Raw genomic sequence first — 7,782 nt, forward strand, 5'->3', positions numbered from 1 at the left:
TGATGCTGCCTGGCTTCCTATCAATAGGATGGAGTTGTACCTATTCACTTTCTACAAGTGAGGCTCCTGGTGAGTGTGGTGTTTTCCCCAAACCCACAAGTAATAGATTGATATGGTATTGAAACATTTAAACAACATAAACAAACTAATGTCCTCCTTGACTCATCTCCTCCACCTAATCACTGGCCAATTCTAATCCCTGGAAGGTGGTAATCACCATTGTCATCTGATATATATACTTCCAGGTCTTCTAATTTACATTTATCCACACATATATACTCACACTCATAGATAAACACACATATATACAGACAAGAAGAAAGAAATACAAAGTTAAAAAAATGTGATAATGGTATACACATGTTCAACTTGCTTTTCTAGAGTGATATACCTTGGGATATGTCAATATACACACATCTCATTTTTTAAATCACTGCATAGTGTTCTATGGTATGGATATGTCATAATTAATAACTCTCTACAAGTTTATAATTTTGTTATCTCCTGATGTTTCCATTTTTTCACCATTTCCAACATTGCAATGGATATTATTCTACCTATCTCAGTTATTACATTAGCAAGTATTTATCTGGGGTAGATGTGGAGACATGGATTTGCTAAATTAAAAGGTAAGAGATTCCCAGCCAGGCTCAGTGGTTCATGCCTGTAATCCCAGCACTTTGGAAGGCTGAGGTGGGTGGATCACTTCAGGCCAGGAGTTCAAGTTGCAGTGAGCCAACATCATGTTACTGCACTCCAGCCTGGGCGACAGAATGAGACTCTGTCTCAAAAACAAACAAAGGCAAGAGATTTTTTTTTTTTTAGACGGAGCCTTGCTCCTGTCATCTAGGCTGGAGTACAATGGCATGATCTCGGGTCACTACAACCTCTACCTCCTGGGTTCAAGCGATTCTCCTGCCTCAGTCTTCCAAGTAGCTGGGATTACAGGTGCTCGCCACCACGCCCAGTTAATTTTTGTATTTCTAGTAGAGACAGGGTTTTACCATGTTGGCCAGGTTGGTCTTGAACTCCTGACCTCAGGTGATCTGCCCTCCTCGACCTCCAAAAGTGCTAGGATTACAGGCATGAGCCACCGTGCCCTGCCTTCAGTCTTCTTGAGTTGGCTATTACTAGGAAGTATGAGAAAAATGTCCTTCTCTGACATGAATTTGCCCATTTTTCTTTCTATTTCTGTTAGTTATTTCTTTAAATATTTCCATGTTACGTTAAGGGCATAAAGATTTGTGAATGTTTTATATTCTTGGTAGATACTTTTCATCAACATGAAATATTCCTCTTTGGTACTTTTCAATTTTTTTTTTTTGTATTTTGTCTGATATTTATATTGCTAAAACTACTTTCCTTGTTTTAGACTTTACCTGGAACATCATTATTTTCCAAATTGCCAAATCCTTTTACAAACATAGTTTGCAATGTCCCTAGCTCTTGCTATGATCATTTTGGACTACGGTTTCCACATCAACCTGATCATCCTACCTGCCTTCTCTTTTTCAGAGATACTTAATTATCCATTATTTACACAATGGCATACTTTGTCTTCTAGCACAATTATAAGCTAAAGTGTGTGTGTGTGTGTGTGTGTGTGTGTGTGTCATTTAAGGCAGAAAGTAGAGATGCCATTACATGGTCAGGCTGCCATCTTGATATGATCTTATGTTTTCCTTAACACCAGATTTCCTTCTCTGCCTCCACTTAAAACATTCCTTTCCTTTCCTTCCAGCTTGGTTGATCTAAATATTAAAGGTGCTGTGAGAGATACAATACAGAATAGAGTCTGTGAATACGTTTAGTCAGCATGCAGCTCTCGAAAACCTACTTTTGGTTTCCATCTCTTTGTGGCCTACAAGTTGGTTTCAGGCTGAATACTACAACTTGTGTTCCCCTAGTATACATTATTTAGTAACAGCTCACACAGCTCTAAGTTATCATCTTTCCCATCTCATTCCCAGGAAGATCTGTTTAATTTATAAGCAGTCCATTTCAGACAACACCCCTTGGGACATCACAATATTGCTGTTCTTCTGGGAGATTCATTGGCAGTATGAATACCCTTGTTTCTTCCATGGGCAAAACCTGTTTAAAGGCCACTAACTGGGCTATTGGCAAGGCCTGGCACAAACTAAGTGCAATGTAACTCTTAGCAATTTGTGACCATTAAACACAGCATTTATAATGTGCTAGTTTTAAAGTTGAAAACAGCAACAACAACAACAACAACAACAACAACAACAACAACAAAACAACTCATGTCCCATGTCTACGGCCATATCACCCTGAACGCGCCTGATCTCGGAAGCTAAGCAGGCTCGGACCTGGCTGGTACTTGGATGGGAGACCGCCTGGGAATACTGGGTGCTGTAGACTTGGCCGGGTGCAATGGCTCACGCCTGTAATCCCAGCACTTTCGGAGGCCAAGGCAGGTGGATCACCTGAGGTCGGGAGTTCGAGACCAGCCTGACCAACATGGAGAAACCCGGTCCAGGCATGGTGGCACATGCCTGTAATGCCAGCTATTTGGGAGGCTGAGGCAGGCGAATCACTTGAACCCAAGAGGCAGAGGTTGCGGTGAGCCGAGATCGCACCATCGCATTCCACCTGGGCAACAACAGCGAAACGTCATCTCAAAAAAAAAAAAAAAACCAACAAACAAAACAAAACAACAACAACAAAAACCCCACAATTAATTCATAAAAGACTTGCACTTTATTTGTCTTATTTTATTTAAAACATTCTCACCTTGTTTGCTGTATTTTATCTTTATACATAGAACACAGAGTTTGATTTGATTGTACTTTTCCCTTTACCCCTCTTTTTCTCTTGTTTATTTTCACTTCATAGGTCATTAAATGCCAACCACAGGATCTCAGACGGAAAAGGGCTCCAGGGTTAACTAGCTGAGCCCTATCCTATGATGTCTGAGAGGTTTTGCGGCTTGCCTGAATTCAGCCATTGACCTGTGGCAGAGCTGGCACAAGAATATGGGTCACCTGACTCCAGCACAGGCACATACATTTACGTTTACAAAAGATTTTTTAAAAAACAATCTCATCAACCAACTACTAAAAAACTACTAGAAAGAAACCTGACGGTGGGCACATATTACCTCAATTTTTATAGGAGAGAACACTGAGCAGGAGAAATGAATTAATGATTTGACTTAAATAATCTACATCAGGAGACGTCAGGAGAACAACCTGAGGTCTTTGCTACTGGCTTCTGCATCTCACAGCCTCTCCATCTTCTCACCATGCAACTTCTAAAAGGACAGAGCTTCTTTTCTTTCTAAAAGGACTTTCTAAAAGGACAGAGTTGCCTTTTCAATGATTTACTTCATCATTTCATCGTTTAATCCCTATGAAAACACAAAATATAGATTTTTGGGTTTTTTTGTTGAGACAGGGTCTGACTCTGTTACCCAGGTTGGAGTGCTGTGGTGCCATCTTGGTTCACTGCACCCTCCTCCTTCCTGGGCTCAAGCAATGCTCCTACCTCAGCCTCCCAAGTAACTAGGAACACAGGCGTCCACCACCATGCCCAGTTAATTTTATTTTATTTATTTGTAGACACAATTTGGTCTGGAACTCCTGGGTTCAAGCCATCCGACCCCCTTGGCTTCCCTGGGATTACAGGCATGAGCCACTGTGTCCTGCTGATGCATATTTTAACGATTAAAAGAAAAAAAAACCCGCCTGGCACGGTGGCTCACACCTGTAATCCCAGCATTTTGGGAGGCCGAGGTAGGCGGATCATCTGAGGTCAGGAGTTCAAGAATAGCCTTGCCAACATGGTGAAACTCTGTCTCTACTAAAAATACAAAAATTAGCCAAACTTGATGGTGGGTGCCTGTAATCCCAGTTATTTGGGAGGCTGAGGCAGGAGAATCACTTGAACCTGGGAGGCAGAGGTTCTAGTGAGCCAAGATCGCACCACTGCACTTTCCAGCCTGGGTGACAGGGCGAGACTCCATCTCAAAAAATAATAATAATAAAATAAATAAAAAGGCTTAGACCTGTAATTCCAACACCCAAGGAGGGGCAGATCCCTTGAGCCCAGGAGTTTGATACCAACCCATCTCAATAAAATAAAATAAAATAAAATAAAATAAAATAAAATAAAATAAAATAAAATAAAATAAGTTGGGCATGGTGGTGCACGGGGCGTGTAGTCCCAGCTCCTTGGGAGGCTGAGGTGGGAGCACTGCTTGAGCCCTGGAGGTCGAGGCTGCAGTGAGCAGTGATTGCGCCACTGCACTCCAGCCTGGGCAACAGAGCAAAACCTTGTCTCAAAAAAAAAAATAGTAAAATAAAGTATGTGTCATTTTGATTTGTGATAACCTTAGGAAAAAACCAGTGAAGTCTGAGAACCAGGTAATCGATTGCAAAGTGGAGAATGATTTACCTGCTATCTGAGATAAAGGAAAAGGTGAAATCACAATGTTGCTTTAAATTCCTTCCAGCTCTTTGTTTATTGTTTCCTTTTGTGTGGAATTTCACTGTGCATTGATCTAAACCCAGCTCCTACCAGATGGAACATAGAGTAGGCCCTCAAGTAAACATTTAGCACTAGGCAGGTGTGCTCTGTATAGGATATGTAGAACCCTCTCTCTGCTTCTAAGTCATAAATAGTTCTTTAGAGTCTTAAGAAATTGGCAAACTCAGGCTGGATGCAGTGGCTCAGGCCTGTAATACCAGCATTTTGGGAGGCTGAGGCAGGCAGATCACTTGAGGTCCAGAATTCAAGACCAGCCTGGCCAACATGGTGAAACCCCATCTCTACTAAAAACAAAACAAAACAAAACAAAATTAGTCAGGTGTGGTGTCAGATGCCTGTAATCCCAGCTACTCAGGAGGCTGAGAGGCTGAGGCAGGACAGTCGCTTGAACCTGGGAGGTGGAGGTTGCAGCGAGCTGAGATCTTGCCACTGCACTCCAGCCTGGGAGAGCTGTGTCCATTCATTTACAAATTATCTATGGCTGCTTTCCTTACAAGGGTAGAGCTAAATAGAAGTTAGAGACTGTATTTTAGGCAAAGGCTAAAGTATTTACTATCTGGCCCTTTAGATAAAAAGTTGACTTTAACCCTTGCATCAGGAGCGATAAATAGATGCTCTTGCATTTAGCATCTTTATTGTTTTTCATGACAAACCTAGAGTCGAACCAGTGTCAGGCTAAAAAGCAAAAGGACCATGACAAATATTCATGGATCAGCAAAGTGCTAACCCCGTTATGGAAGTCTAATATAGTGTTACAGACTCACAGGCTTAGCTAATATGTAAATCAGCAAACATGAGCAATAATGATTTATATTTGCATGGCATTCTATAGATTATGAAACATTTCATATCTGTCTCACTTGATTTTTCCAATAACTCTAGAAAGTAGACAGGCTGGGCATGGTGACTGATACCTATAATCCCAGCATTTTGGGAGGATCACTTGAGGCCAGGAGTTCAAGACCAGCCTGGTCAGTATAACAAGACCTTGTTTCTACAAAATTTTTTTAAAAATTAGCCAGGTTTGTTGGCGTGTGCCTGTGGTCTCATTTACTTGGGGTGCGGGGGAGGGGGGCGGGGTTGAGGTGGGAGGATCACTTGAAACTAAGAGTTTGAGGTAACAGTGAGTTATGATTGCACTACTGCACTCAAGTCAGGGTTACACAGCATGACTTTGTCCAAAAAAAAAAAAAAAAAAAAAGGGCCAGCGCAGTGGCTCAAGCCTGTAATCCCAGCATTTTGGGAAGCCAAGGCAGGTGGATCACCTGAGATCGGGAGTTTGAGACCAGCTTGACCAACGTGGAGAAACCCTGTTTCTACTAAAAATACAAAAATTAGCCAGGTGTGGCGTTGGGTGCCTGTAATCCCAGCTACTCGGGAGGCTGAGGCAGAATTACTTGAACTCAGGAAGCAGAGGTTGCAGTGCGCCACGATTGCACCATTGCACTCCAGCTTGGGCAACAAGAGTGAAACTCAAAAAAAAAAAAAAAGAAAGTAAACAAATAAATATGAAACAGATTCAGAGACGTTGCATGATAACCCAGAGTGAAAAGGAACTCAGATTCAATGTCTTCAGTCTTTTAGCAGCTAAAATGATTCTTTTATTTCTGGAAAATGCTTACCTTGCTAAAAAAAAAAAAAAGGTGAGTGGTTATTAACATTTACCATTTTATGATGCACTGACTTGGCAGATCACTTACAATTAACTGTACTTTGTAATAACATGTTCTATCTTCTAAATGCTGTATTTTTATGTCAGTATGATGGTAAAAATAATATAAGCATTTTATATAATGGTTTTAAAAATCAAAATAAATATGGGCCTAATTAAGTTATAAGTTAAAAATTTAATCTTAAATTTTAAAAATCTTAGAAACTGCAAAACTGCAAGATGAATCAGTTATCTGCTTTTCTTGGATTACCAAAATTTTTAAAAAACAACTCTTGGAGTAGCAGGGAAAAATAAATCTTAGTAAAAATACGAGTATATATGAGCTTGAGAAAAATAATGAAAATTATATATAGTGCTCTGTAAATGGATCAAATCATGTTGAACTAAATATCTCAATGGAAGCTACAAATCTGTAGATGACTATTACAATCATTGTGTCATCTAAGACTTGATCTTCTGTGTGATCAAACCACTTCTGAGGAATTGCTAGTTTACCAACACATTGCTGTATCGGTCTTGGACCAGCATAAAAAATTAATACAACACACTGCATGATTCAGCTAAATGACATTCTGGAAAAGGCACATCTATGGAGACAGTAAAAAGATCAGTGGTTGCTAGAGTTCAGGGTAAGGAGGGGATGAATAGCGGAGGGCAGAGGAGTTTTTGGGCAGTGAAACTGAACTGTATGATACTGTAATGGCGGATGCATGTTATTATACATTAGTCCAAACTCATAGAATGTATAACAACAGGAGTGAACTCTAACATGAATTAAGGACTTGGGTGATAATGACATGTCAAGGTAGGTTCCTCAGTTATAACAAATGTGCCATTCTGCTAGGGAATGTTGATGGTAAAGTAGGTTATACGTGCATGGGGACAAGGGTATATGGGTGATCTCTGTACCTTCTGCTCAGTGTGCTGTGAACCTAAAACTGCTCTAAAATATAAAGCCTATTTTAAAAAAATAATATAATGAGCTAACAAAGACTACAATTCTGGGTCCTCCTCAGAAGCTTTATAAATGTGCATTAAAAATTAGTTTTGGGGTATACTATGGCAGAAATACAAGAAAAACAAAGGCCCAGAAGTTTTCCAGGAGAATAGATCCAGAGCGAACATGAACTTACTTCACACCCAGATTGGGTTTCCCATGAACACGACTCCTTCTCCTGAGGGAGAACCCCTCTTTGGAAAGCATGTTCACCCAGGCATGCTTGACACAAGGGAGGCTCAAAGTCTGGCTCCTCTGGAGGGATGTGCACCATCGAGGAGCCAGCGTACTTCAGTCTGGGACTCTGATGCTTGTCCACACTGACCATTGGGCTCTTGATCCATCTTCGTACCTGCAATATGCAAAAGGAAAGAAAAAAACAAATACATTTGACTCCTTTTGATGCTTAATGGGGATTTGGTGGGAAATTCAGTGAGACTGAAAGGAGAACTCAGTCTCACAACCTCTCTTATCTTTCAAACTCAACACAATTAGAATTGGTCAGTGCTGTTCAGTCTCTTTCCTAGAGTATGCATTACATGGCTGGTCATTTCATCTTGCTGAGTCTGTCTCCACATTTTTTTTTTCTTTTCTTTTTCTT

General features: G+C 40.6%; 1 pseudogene; it reads left to right on the plus strand.

The window, feature by feature from the left end:
• The first annotated feature begins 2,276 nt into the window (after positions 1-2,276).
• Positions 2,277-2,385, plus strand: LOC119625490 (5S ribosomal RNA; annotated as a pseudogene).
• The last annotated feature ends 5,397 nt before the right edge of the window (positions 2,386-7,782 follow it).

This window comes from Chlorocebus sabaeus, chromosome 13, assembly GCF_047675955.1.
Source record: "Chlorocebus sabaeus isolate Y175 chromosome 13, mChlSab1.0.hap1, whole genome shotgun sequence".
NCBI classification, from domain to species: domain Eukaryota; kingdom Metazoa; phylum Chordata; class Mammalia; order Primates; family Cercopithecidae; genus Chlorocebus; species Chlorocebus sabaeus.